The sequence below is a fragment of the Pongo pygmaeus genome, chromosome 10 (genome assembly GCF_028885625.2).
Source record: "Pongo pygmaeus isolate AG05252 chromosome 10, NHGRI_mPonPyg2-v2.0_pri, whole genome shotgun sequence".
NCBI lineage: Eukaryota > Metazoa > Chordata > Mammalia > Primates > Hominidae > Pongo > Pongo pygmaeus.
The window spans coordinates 105,562,549-105,576,151 of NC_072383.2; the positions used below are offsets into that span (position 1 = coordinate 105,562,549).

The 13,603-nt window shown below is 39.4% G+C and overlaps 1 protein-coding gene across 7 annotated transcripts in view; it reads right to left on the minus strand.

Annotated features, from left to right (window-relative positions):
• CRY1 (cryptochrome circadian regulator 1) overlaps window positions 1-13,603 on the minus strand; it is a 102,300-nt gene that overhangs the window by 45,214 nt on the left and 43,483 nt on the right. Inside the window, exon 1 of one of the 7 annotated variants that reach the window (XM_063646679.1) lies at window positions 13,266-13,284. The exons of the other annotated variants lie outside the window; for them this stretch is intronic. The gene's annotated coding sequence lies outside the window, so the exon portion shown is untranslated. Of the gene's footprint in view, window positions 1-13,265; window positions 13,285-13,603 lie in introns of those variants that run through there. 7 annotated transcript variants of the gene reach the window in all.

Here is a 13,603-nt window from a genome sequence, read left to right on the forward strand (position 1 = left end):
TTTTTTTAAGTCCTTAAAATGGCTTTCTAGGTCCTACAGAACGAACCCGGGCAACCAATACCACTATGACTCCATCTTTCTTACTACTCTCCTTCTCACTCACTCTGTTCCAGCCACACGTCCTCCTTGGGATCCTGTGAGCATGCCAGAAATGCTCCTACTTCAGTACCTTTGCACAGGATGTTCTTTCCATCCAGAATACATTTCCCTCATACATCCACAGGGTTCAATTCCTCTCTTTCTTTAGGTCATTGCTCAAAGGTCATCTCTTAAGTGAGGCTCTCTCTGACCACCTTATCTAAAATAGACCTCTCCCCACTTCTGGCCCCTAGCATTCCTGAGCCCCCTTCCTTGCTATCTCTTTAACATACTATATAATTTATTTATGTGTTAATGACCTGTATCCCACCCCCACTCAGATGTAAATTCCATGAAAGTAAGGTTTTTGCCTCTTTTATTCACTACATTCAATAAATATATATAGTTTCAATGAATGAAGATAACATGTGAGCAGAAAGACACCTAAGGGGGTAAATGACCTATATAGATAACAGAGAAAACAGAACATCACAGAGGGAATAAAGGCCCAGACACATGGGACCTCATGCCTGTTTGAGGAACAAAAAATAGGCCAATATGCTTGGATATCAAATAGTAAGGGGAAAGAATAATAAGAAAATGGTAATCCCAGCACTTTGGGGGCCAAGGCAGGTGGATCACCTGAGGTCAGGAGTTCGAGACCAGCCTGGCCAACATGGTGAAATCCCATCTTTACTGAAAATACAAAAATTAGCCAGGCGTGGTGGTGCGCGCCTATAATCCCAACTACTCGGGAGGCAGAGGCAGGAGAATCACTTGAACCTGGGAGGTGGAGGTTGCAGTGAGCCGAGATCACACCATTGCACTCCAGTGTGGGCAGCAAGAGTGAAACTCCATCTCAAAAAAAAAAAAAAAAAGGAAAATGAGTTCAGGTTCTACTGGGAGTCAATCACATGTGTCCGTGTAAATAATGGTAGAGACTTAAGTTTTTACTCTGAGTGAGTTGGGAACTCATTGAAAGGTTTTGAGCAGAGGTTGGAACATAATATAAATTTGTTTTTTAGAAATTATTTTATTTATTTATTTATTTTAGAGAAAGAGTCTCACTCTGTTACCCAGGCTGAAGTGCAGTGGCATGATCACAGCTCACTGCAACCTCAAATTCCTAGGCTTAAGCGATCCTCCCACCTCAGCCTCCCAAGTAGCTGGGACTACAGGCACACACCAGCACACCTGGCTAACTTTTTAATTTTTTATAGCTATGGGGGTCTCACTATGTTGCCAAGGCTGGATTCAAACTCCCAATCTCAAGCAATCCTTCTGCTTTGGCCTCCCAAAGCATTAGGATTACAGGTGTGAGCCACCACAGGTGGCCCTGAATTTGCCTTTAAAAGGATCACTTGGGCTGCTGAGTAGAAAATAAGTACCAGGCAAAGAAAGGGCAGGCACAGGAAAATCACTTAGAGGTTACTACTTCTTTACAAGAGAGATGATGATGAGATGGATAAAAGTGGTAATGGTGAAAATGATAAGAGAGTGGGAATCTGAATAGAAATTCAAGAGCTAATACAGTAAAGGAAATGAGATGACTAAGTCTGGAGTTCATGGTAGAGGGCTGAATTTGAGATATAAAACTGGAAATCATCAGCACATATGTAGTAGTCTTAAGACTAGATGAAGGAAAAGAACGGCTGACAGAAAGAAGCAGCTTCACTTTGAATAAACAGAAGGAATGACAGAGAAGGCTACAGAGAAGGCTGAAGAGAGAGCAGAAAAGAGGAAAGATGGAATAAAGTCTACAGAGGCAGTGGCAAAGGATAGATGTATGTATTCTTAGAAGGAAAGATGGATGGATTGACTTATAAAAGAAATAGAGGAAGGAAAAACAGCTAAATGGGACAGAGAAGCAAAGATAGAAGACAGAGAGAAGCAAGGGCATGTGGGACAGCAAAACGAAGACTAACAGAATATAAAAGCAAGAATGGATAAAGATAGATGGAAAATGGTAAGAGGGTCAAAAAGAAGGAAATAAGAACGATGTCAGTGAAATGATAGAATAGGAAGTCCTGGACTCTCATCCACAGACACACTGATTCAACAGCAATACACAGATCAATTCCCTTTGTGAGAAACAAACAAACTAGTTGAGAAGCTCCTGCACATTGGGAGAATGTGAAACTAGCCACACTGAAACTAGCAGGAGACACCCTCTCATCATAATCTCCACTCTTGGCACAGAGCCATATGATTGAGACAAAACTCTCAGCTCCTAGGTTTTCCCTGAGGAAGATACATCCAATGTTCCATCCCTCCCAGCTGCTGCCCAAGAGACTAGCATCTGTACCACTCATCTCAGAGTGCTGGGCGTGGTGGTGCATGCCTGTAATCCCAGCTACTCGGGAAGGTTGAGGCAGAAGAATCACTTGAACCTGGAAGGCGGAGGTTGCAGTGAGCCGGGATCATGCCATTGTACTCCAGCCTGGGCAACAACAGCAAAACTCCATCTCAAAATAAATAAATAAATAAATAAAAATAAAATAAGGCCTTCATCTTACACTATACACAAGAATCAGCTCAACATGGATTAAGACTTAAATGTAAGTTTTTAATTAATTAAAACTTAATTTAATTTAAGTTTTAAATGTAAGTTTTAAATGTAATTTAAGTTTTAAATGTAAAACTCCTACAAGAAAACAGAGGAAAAAGCTTTGTGACATTGGGTCTTGGCAATGCTTTCATCAATATGACTCCAAAGGAACTGGCAACAAAAGCAAAAATAGATGACATCAAACTAAAACCTTCTGCACAGCAAAGGAAACTATCAACAGAGAGAAAAGCTCGCCTATGGAATGGAAGAAAATATTTGCAAACCATTTATCTGATAAGAAGTAAATTTCCAAAATATGTAAGGAACTCCTGCAACTCAATAACAGAAAACAACCCATTAAAAAATGGGCTATGCATTTGAACAGGCATTTTTCTAAAGGAAACAAACAAATGGCCGACAGGTATATGAAATGATGTTCACATCACAAATCATTAGAGAAATGCAAATCAAAACCACAATGAGATATCACCTTATACCTATTAGCTATTATCAAAAAAATAAAAGGCAATGTGTTGGCAAGGATATGGAGAAACTGGAACCCTAATATAATGTTGGTGGTGCTGCAAAATGGTGTGATCCGTATAGAAAAAAGCACAGAGGTTTCCAAAAAAATTTTGAATAGAACTACCATATGAGTTGGCCACTCAACTCCAGGTTTTTATCCAAAAGAACTAAACTAAGGATTCCAAAGCAATATTAGCACTCCCAAGTCCACTGCAGCACTATTCAAAATAGCCACAAGATGGAATGAATCCAAAAGAAGGGATTAAGAAAATATTATACATACATACATATACACACACGTATATGCATACATACACACAAATATAAAATACACACACAATGGAATATTATTTGGCTATTAAAAAGAAGCAATTCTTCAATATGTGACAACATGGATGAAACTTGAGGACATTATGCTAAGTAAAATAAGCCAGTGAAAAAAGGACAAATACTGCATGATTCCATTTATATGAGGTATATAAAATGGTCAAACTCATAGAAGCAGAGAATACATAGAATGGTGGCTATCTGGTGCTAACAGGAAAGGGGAAACAGGAAGTTGCTAATTGACGGTATACAGTGTCAGTTATGAGAGATGAATACTTTCTTTTCTTTTTTTTTTTTTTAGTTTGTTTTTTTTTGAGACAGAGTCTCGCTCTGTCACCCAGGCTGGAGTGCACTGGCACAATCTCGGCTCACTGCAACCTCTGCCTCCCAGTTCGAGTGATTCTTCTGCCCCAGCCTCTGGAGTAGCTGGGACTACAGGTGTGCACCACCACACCTGGCTAATTTTTGTATTTTTAGTAGAGATGGAGTTTCACCATATTGGCCAGGCTGGTCTCAAACTCCTGACCTCATGATCCACCCACATCGACCTCCCAAAGTGCTGAGATTACAGGTGTGAGCCACTGTGCCCAGCCAAAAGATGAAAACTTCCTAAAAATCTGTTGTATAACTTTGTGACTATAGTTAATAATGTATTTTACACTTAAAAATCTTTCAACAGGGTAGATCTCAATTATTCCTACCGCAATAAAATATATTTTTTAAAAAAGAAGAGGGAAGAGTAGATAGGAACAATCAAACCAAAATTTTAGAATCCTAAATCTGACGTGATATTCTGTAACAAAAAAGATCAATTACTAATAAGTGAGTTATGAACCTTCCATGAATCTCAAATATATTGCATACACACTTGATTTCATCTTTGAAAGTGAGACATATCTCTTGACTTTATGGATGCTATATAAACCTTTTTTTTTTTTTTTTTTAAAAAGAGATGGGATCTTGCTATGCTGCCCAGGCTGGTCTTGAACTCCCAGTCTCAAGTGATCTTCCTGCCTCAACCTCCCAAGTGCTGGGATTACAGGCATGAGCCACTGCATCCGCCCTACGGATGCTATACAACTATATGACAGAACCTGTTCTACACTTACAGAGAGAAATATAAGAGGTGAAGCTAAGAATTTATTAGATGTAGAACTGCCTATTCTGAGGTACATCCTTTCATTTATACAGCCAACATTTGGGCATTTACTCAGGATACAAAAAAAAAATAAAAAATTCTACTCCTTAGAATCTCCACCGTTTAATGAGATTAAAATACGCGAATTTATTGTTATATTAATTAATGCATTGTATCATTGATGTCCCCAATGTTAAAGGACATAAAAAAGGAAAGCAATTATACTAGGGAAGATCTCTAAGGTTTTATAATAGAAAGATGGTAACTAATCTGGGTCTTTTTATATCTATCATGGCACTTTATGACAGCAGCTTAAGTTGATCTTTACTTGAAGTATTTTTTATCTTCTGAGGTTGACTTACACTAGCATAAGGCTATGTAATTTATGCCTTCCTAATCTCTAAATCACATAACAGTATTTGAAATCTAGGACTTTTACTATTCCATGTGTATTTTTAGAAGCTGCTGCAACATAACACTACAGGCCAAAAATCATGTATAAAATCTACTTCTAGGCTTTACAGGATTAATATGGAACTAAATGAAATATGTTCAACAAGTTACAAAAGCAAATGGCGGAGCTATATATGCTGGTTTTCTGATATTCCTATTTTTATGCTAGATGAATTCAAGTTTTTCAGATGCTTTCATAGTGGTAGCACTATGGGGTGGGGGTGGGGAAGAGTGCCAGGAAAAGAAAAATAAGGCTGTAAAAGTTGAATACAGCACCCAGATTTTGGTTTTTAAATATCGTTCCCCAGTAAGAATAACCAGGACTCAACAGAGCAGTTACTGATTCCGGGGCTGGGGAAAGGAAAACAGAAGATGAACTGGAGCATTTCACAGTGTCAGAAAAAACTGGTCAAGAAAAATAGGATTGGTGCATGTCAAACAACAGGATGGGTGCCAACACTGGAACAATTTAAATGAAATAAACAGTAATAGCAGTACATTATGACCCAAAGAGTAAAAAAAAATACTCATGAGTCTGTACTTTTATAAATGAATGACTGAATAATTAAATCAATGAGGGAGAAGGAACAACTCTTCATTACAGAAGAATTCCAACTAATAAATATAGGATGAATGAAGGGAATAGAAAAATCATCATTAGAATAGCACATAATTCAGGCAAGATCTACTGTTGAATACTACAATTAATGGCTGAATGTTTAAGGAGACAGAATATTTACACAGTCTCAAAGTAGCTCTCCCAAAATATTAATTACAGAAGAAAAATAGTAATTTTACAGCAGAGAAACCTGGCAGACACGAACTGAAACACATGATCAAGGTTAGTATCATTTGTAACAAGACATACTGGTACCACATATCCCCTGATATAAAAAAAGGCACATCACTTCTGTGGCATTTTTCCCCCAAAAAGCATAATCTTAATCTAACTATTAAAAAATATCAGATAAAATCAAATTGGGGAGCATTCTACAAAATACTTCACCAGGTAATGATATACTGTATCTGAGTAAGATGGCCAACTGGAAGACCCTAGCATTCATCGCCCTCACAAAAACAGACAGAACAACAAATAAACAAATGTATTTTGAAGAAAATAGCTAAGGGAGAACACTGGGGTATATCACGGGAACAGAAACCCTGGTGAGTACAGAAACTTAGGATGGCCACACAGAGAATGGAAGGAAATGCTGGGCCTCCACCACCTCATCCTTCAAATGGGATCAGCTGAAAGCTAGGAGGAACTTCTCATGGTGAGGAGATAAGCAAGAGGATCCCAGCAACCTCCATCGACACCTTGAACATGTAGAGATCTTACCTCACAGGTACAAAGTCCAGCTGACGGAATTACCTGGAGTCCACGTAACTGTGCTCGCCCTAGAGAAAAAGCAAACACTAGGCTCCACACCCTGCAGCTACAGGGCTACTATGCTACGCCATCGTAGAATTGGAACTATGGCTGGAGGGTGTCTTGCTCTGGCGGTGAGTAGTCGTGACTCTCCTTCATCTCTGAGACTAAGATGCAACTGAACCACCGCCCCAGCCAAGTGGTCCAACATCCCCAAGCCAAGCTTCCTTTCCTGTGGGGCCAAGCAGAGATAGGGCCACTTTACTTACCCCTCCACCCTTGTGCTTGAGCTGAAGTAGTATCTTGCCTCTTGCAAAAACAGTACCTTGGCCACTCTGAGCAGTCATGTCTCCCTGAAGTCTACGATGAAGCAGTGCCCTGCATCCCAGGAAATGGTGACTTGGCCACCCAGAAGAATGATCATGCATCACAGTACCTAAGCTGAAGTGGAGCCCTACATCCCAGGGAAATGGTTCCTGGTCTTCCCAGAATAATCACACTCCCCCAAGCTTGAGCTGAAGCAGCATTATCACCCTCTGGGAATAGGTGCCTTGGCTGAGCTGAGCAGCTGCACATCTCAGAGCTGAGCTGATGTAGTACCCTGCATCCCAGGACAAAAAAGCAGTGGCTAAGCTGAGATACTCTGCTCTACAGGCCAAACAACTCTAGTACTCTGCTTCTGTGGAGCTGGACTAGCTACCTAGAGTGTGAGTTGCTGAGATACCCATCTCCCTTGATGGTGGGGTCAGAACTGTGCTGTTCCCTGTTCCTCGCAGGGTCCAATGACAGCTGTGCTCTGCCATTCTGGGTATTTGCTGCCACTACATCTGGCCTCCCAGAGGGAGGATACTGCTGAGCCCCACTATACCACGGTCTAGAGTTATTACTACACAGTTGCTCATCCTCTAGAACTCAAATTGCCACTGAGCCCTATTGGCTCAGATTCCCAAACTGCAGCTGAATTTTGCTCCCCAGGCTCAAACCTCCAAAGTACCTCTTACTCCATGGGTCAGGCCAGAGCTGTGTTCTGCCTCCTTCAGGGGTAGAATCATAGCTACAACTCAGCTTCCTGAGACCAAGCTGCTAGATGGTACCTGAGTCACAGATTTTGGTTCTATGGACAACCGGCATCCAACCCTGCCACAGAAAGTGAACCTGCACTCCAAGACCCAGGTGCCAAAATAGGGTCATGAGACCCTGAGATTAGGACCTCCATCTGCCCCACAGCTGCTCTGGACATCTGCACCTGGAACCCAGAGCTGCTGCAGCTGCTTGTAGGTTGTGTCAGACCTGACAATAAGAGGAATCCCCTTGGCTAAGTCTCCTAATTGTGGAGAAAATGAGAATAGAAGAATCCCAAAAAGCCTTTGACACCAAGAACATTAACAATCTATGCTGCTGCTGCTGCTGCCGCCGCCGCCACAAAGTTCTACAGCCTAGGCCACTGAGGTGCCCACAGTTATTGCTGATGTTCAATGCAGCTGAAGCAGCTGCATGGAGACTATACCACTGCACTTATCTGGAAAGAGAGTCACCATACCCTTCCCAAATGGCACACTAAAACCCAATAACAGGTGAAAGTCTGTCTCTATGAAAGATATTTTAGGAAGTTTGGGAGAGACAACTGTTCTACCAGATACACAGACATCAATGCAGGGACCAATACAGACAGACTATTCAATGAAATCAGGAAAACAATTCACAATATAAACAAGAAATTCAACAAAGAGATATAAATAAAAAGAACCAAACAAAAATGCTGTAGCTGAAGAATTCAATAAATGAAATTTAAAGAAATACATTAGAGAGCTTCAGCAGTACACTTTGATCAAAAAGAAAGAATCTCTGAATATGAAGGTAAGTTATTTGAAATTTGTCACTGGAGAAAGAAAAGGAAATAAGAATGAAAAAGAATGAAGAAAGCCTACAAGACTTATGGGACAACATTAAGCAAACAAAACTTTCTATTATGGGAGTTTCAGAAGAAGAAGGGAAAAGGTGTAGAAAAACCTATTTAATGAAATCATAGCAGAAAACTTCTCAAGTCTGGGAGAAATATGCACATTCAGATCCAGGAAGCTCAAAGGCCCCCAAATAGATTCAATCCAAATCATTCTCCACGGCACATTACAGTCAAATCGTCAAAAGTTAAAGACAAAGAGAGAATTCTAAAAACAGCAAGAGAAAAGTGTCAAGTCATATAAAAGGAAATCTCCATTAGACTAATAGCAGATTTCTCTGAAGAAAGCTCACAGGCCAGGAGAAAATGGGATGATCTATTCAAAGTGCTAAGAGAAAAAAAATGCCACCAAAAATACCATACTCAGCAAAGATATCCTTCAGAAACAAGGGAGAAATAAAATCTTTCCCAGACAAGCAAAACTGAGGAAATTTATCACCACTAGATAAGGCTTACAAGAAATTCTCAAGGGCAGCCGGGTGCAGTGGCTCATGCTTGTAATCCCAGCACTTTGGGAGGCTGAAGTGGGTGGATCATGAGGTCAAGAGATCGAGACAAGCATGGCCAACATGGCGAAACCCCATCTCTACTAAAAATACAAAAATTGGTCAATTTTGGCTTTTGTTGCCATTGCTTTTGGTGTTTTAGACATGAAGTCCTTGCCCATGCCTATGTCCTGAATGGTATTGCCTAGGTTTTCTTCTAGGGTTTTTATGGTTTTAGGTCTAACATTTAAGTCTTTAATCCATCTTGAATTAATGTCTGTATAAGGTGTAAGGAAGGGATCCAGTTTCAGCCTTCTACCTATGGCTAGCCAGTTTTCCCAGCTTACTCACAGGTGGGAATTGAACAATGAGAACACTTGGACACAGGAAGGGGGACATCACACACCGGGGCCTGTTGTGGGGTGCGGGGAGCGGGGGAGGGATAGCATTAGGAGATATACGTAATGTAAACGACGAGTTAATGGGTGCAGCACACCAACATGGCACATGTATACATATGTAACAAACCTGCATGTTGTGCACATGTACCCTAGAACTTAAAGTATAATAAAAAAAAAAAATACAAAAATTAGCTAGGTGTGGTGGCCAGCACCTGTAGTCCCAGCTATTCAGGAGGCTGGGGCAGGAGAATTGCTTGAACCTAGGAGGCGGAGGTTGCAGTGAGCCGAGATTGCGCCACTGCACTCCAGTCTGGCGACAGAGCAAGACTTTGTCTTAAAAAAAAAAAAAAAAAATTAGTTGGGCATGGTGGCACACACCTGTAATCCCAGCTACTCGGGAGGCTGAGGCACAAGAATCACTTGAACCTGGGAGGTGGAGGTTCCAGTGAGCCAAGATCATGTGACTGCACTCCAGGCTGGGTGACAGAGTGAGACTTTGCCTCAAAAAAAAAAAAAAAAAAAAAAAATGCTCAAAGGCATCCTACATCTAAAAACACAAAGACAATAATCACTATCATGTAAATATGCACAAGTATAAAACTCACTGGTAGAACAGATACACAAATTAGAAAAAGAATAAAAAGTTACTACTACAGAAAACCACCAAACCACAATGACAAACAATAAGAGAGAAAGAAAGAAACAAAGAATACACAAAACAACTAACAAAGTGACAGGAATAAGACCTCACCAATCAGTAATAACCTTGAATAATAAATTGATTAAATTCCCCACTAAAAAGCTATAGAGTAGCCAAATGGATTTTAAAAACAAAATGATCCAATTGTACTCTGCCAACAAGAAACTTAATTCACCTGTAAGAAACATACAGAATGAAAGTGAAGGGATGAATAAAGATATTCCACACAAACAAAAACCAAAAGCAAAAAGGAATAGCAATATTTACATTAGACAAAGCAGAATTTAAGTCAAAACCTTAAAGAAACAAAAGCTCATAATATAATGATAAAAGGATCAATTCAACAAGAGGATATAACAACTGTAAATATAATGTATCCAACACTGGAGCACCCAGATATAAAGGAAATATTATTCAATCTAAAAGGATAGATTCCATTACAATATTAGGGACTTAATCATCCAACTCTCAGCATTGAAAAGATCATCTAGGCAGAAGAAAATCAACAAAGAAACACTGGACTTAAACTGCACTCAAGACCAAATGGACCTAACAGACATTTAGAACACTTCGTCCCACAGTTGTAGAATACACATTCTTTTCATTGGCATATGAAACATTCTTGTGGATAGACTATGCGTTAGATCACAAAACAAGACACAATAAATTTAAGATAACTGAAATCATATTAAGTATCTTTTCTGACCACAATGGAATAAAATTATAAATCACTACAAGAACTTTTGAAGTTACACAAATATAGGGAAATCAAAGAACCCACTTCTGAATGACCAGTGGATCAATGAAGAAATTAAGAAAAAGATTTAAACATTTATTGAAACAAATGAAAATTAAAAACCAACATACCAAAACCTATGGACTACAACAAAAACAGTATTAAGAAGCTTATAGCAATAAACACTGATATGGTTTGGCTCTGTGTCCACACCCAAATCTCATCTTGAATTGTAGTTCCCATAATCCCAAAGTGTCATGGGAGGAACCAGGTGGAAGGTAATTGAATCATGGACGCAGTTCCCACCATGCTGTTCTCCTTATAGTGAATTTGTTCTCATGAGATATGATGATTTTATAAGAAGCTTCCTCCTTTGCTTGGCACTCATTTTCCTTCCTGCTGCCACGTGAAGAAGGATGAGTTTGCTTCCCCTTCTGCCATGATTGTAAGTTTCCTAAGGCCTCCCCAGCCCTGCAGAACTGTGAGTCAATTAAATCTCTTTTCTTTATAAATTACCCAGTCTCAGGTATTTCTTCACGGTGGTATGAGAACAGACTAATACAAACACCTATGTCAAAAAAGTAGGAAGATTTCAAATAAACAATCTAACAATGCATTACAAGGAACCAGAAAAGCAAAAACAAAGCAAATCCAAAATTCATAGAGAAAAAAACCAATCAAAGTTGGTGCAAAATAAACAAAATTGAGACTAAAAAAAATTACAAAAGATCAACAAAATGAAAATTTTTAAAGACAAAATTGACAAACCAATAGGTAGACTAATATAGAAAACAAGTATTATTATAAAATAACTGTTCAAAGCAATTATATTATTTTTTGAATGCTAGTATTCATTCAGATTTTTTTTTTTTTGAGATGGACTCTTGCTCTGTCACCCAGGCTGGAGTGCAATGGCGTGATCTCCGTTTACTGCAACCTCCGCCCCCTGGGTTCAAGCAATTCTCCTGCCTCAGCCTTCTGAGTAGCTGGGATTACAGGCACCTGCCACCACACCTGGCTAACTTTTTGTATTTTTAGTAGAGACAGGGTTTCACTATGTTGGCCAGGCTGGTCTCGAACTCTGGACCTCATGATCCGCCCACTTCGGCCTCCCAAAGGCTGGGATTACAGGCGTGTGGCACCGTGCCCGGCCATTCATTCAGATTTATCCACATACTTATGGTTTCTATTGCTCTTTATATCTTTCTGTATCTCTGTATTTCTATGTAGAATCATTTTCCTTTTGCCTGGCAAAACCCCTCTAGAATTTCCTTCATATTTGATCTGCAGATTCTGTTTATCTCTCCTCTCCTTTTGGGATGTCAATACAAACATTTCAGATTCCTTTACCAAATACCATATGTCTCTCATGCTATTTTCTGTATTTTCCATCCTATTATTTTGTGTTTGAATCTGGCTATTTCTTCTGAACTATCAGTTTATCAATTCTCTCCTCAGCTATATCTAATCTTCTGATAAACCTATCCACTGACTTGTTAACTTCAGCTATCGTATTTTTCATTTCTAATATTTTCATTTGAGTATTTAAAGCTCTCTGTCAAAATTCCCTATTGTATTCAATTTTTGAAAATATTAATCACAGCTGTTTTTAAATCCATGATTGGTAACTCTAATGTGGATTTCCTATGAGTCCAATTGTCTGGTTTTTTTCCTCCTGGTTTCAGTCATTTTTTGTCTTTCAAAATGCCTGGTTATTTTTTACTGTGTACCAGACATTATATTTAAAAAGTTATAGATATCCTCCTTTAGAGAACCTTAACATTTACTTGTGGCGCACTTCTAAAATATGATCTAATACCATTAATCAGTTAAGTATTAAGCTGATTTCCCTATGGACTTCAGTGCTTGTATAGGATATTTTACTTACTCTATTCCTAGGATATTGCCTTTCAGGGGTCTCAACCAAAAGCTGAAATAGTCCAGGGCTCCTCTTCCTTGTTAGTCTCTGAACTCCATTTTTTTCCCTTTCAGCCCAACATGACTGCTAAAAATTATGCTCAGTCTCTCAGTCACCATTGTAATTTTCAGAATTGACTTTTGCATTAAGGAAAAAACAGCATCAAATGTCAAGTTCGATTATCTTGGTTTTCCTTTTCTTCCAGATCTTAGCCCCACAAATTCTTCCTATCTTTTTTCTGTTTGTTTTGAGATGGAGTCTCATTCTGTTGGCCAGGGCAGAGTGCAGTAGTGCGATCTTGGCTCACTGCAGCCTCCGCCTCCTGGGGTCAAGTGATTCTCCTGACTCAGCCTCCTGAGTAGCTGGTACTACAGGCACGTGCCACCATGCCTGACTAATTTTTGTATTTTTTTAAGTAGAGTTGGGGTTTCGCCATGTTGGCCAGGCTGGTCTCAAACTCCTGACCTCAAGTGATATCCCTACTTTGGCCTCCCAAAGTGCTGGAATTACAGGTGTGAGCCATCGTGTCCAGCCAAATTCTTATTATCTGTGTAACTCTCTGATGGCTTCAAACAGATTTTTAAAAAATATTTTCTCAGCTTTCCTATGTATTTTTAGCATACATACCTGGTGTTTGGTCTAGGACAACCAAATTAGCCACTTCCAGAAGTAGAAATGCCCAGTTTAACATGTATTTAGTTTGAAGTGCCTATGAGACATCCAAGAGGACTTGTTAATTATAAAATGATGTACATAATTCTGGAATTTAAGCTAGACATCTGCAATAGTAGATATAAATTTGGGACTTACTGTAGAAATGGCCCTAATTGCTATAAAACTAGATGTACAAGTGGAAGAACAGTTGGATGGAAGAAAAACTAACGCATTCAAGGAAGTAAGGAGATAAAGAAAATGGAGTGGTTACAAAAGACAAAGTGGGGGAGACACAAGGGGAAAGTAAAAGC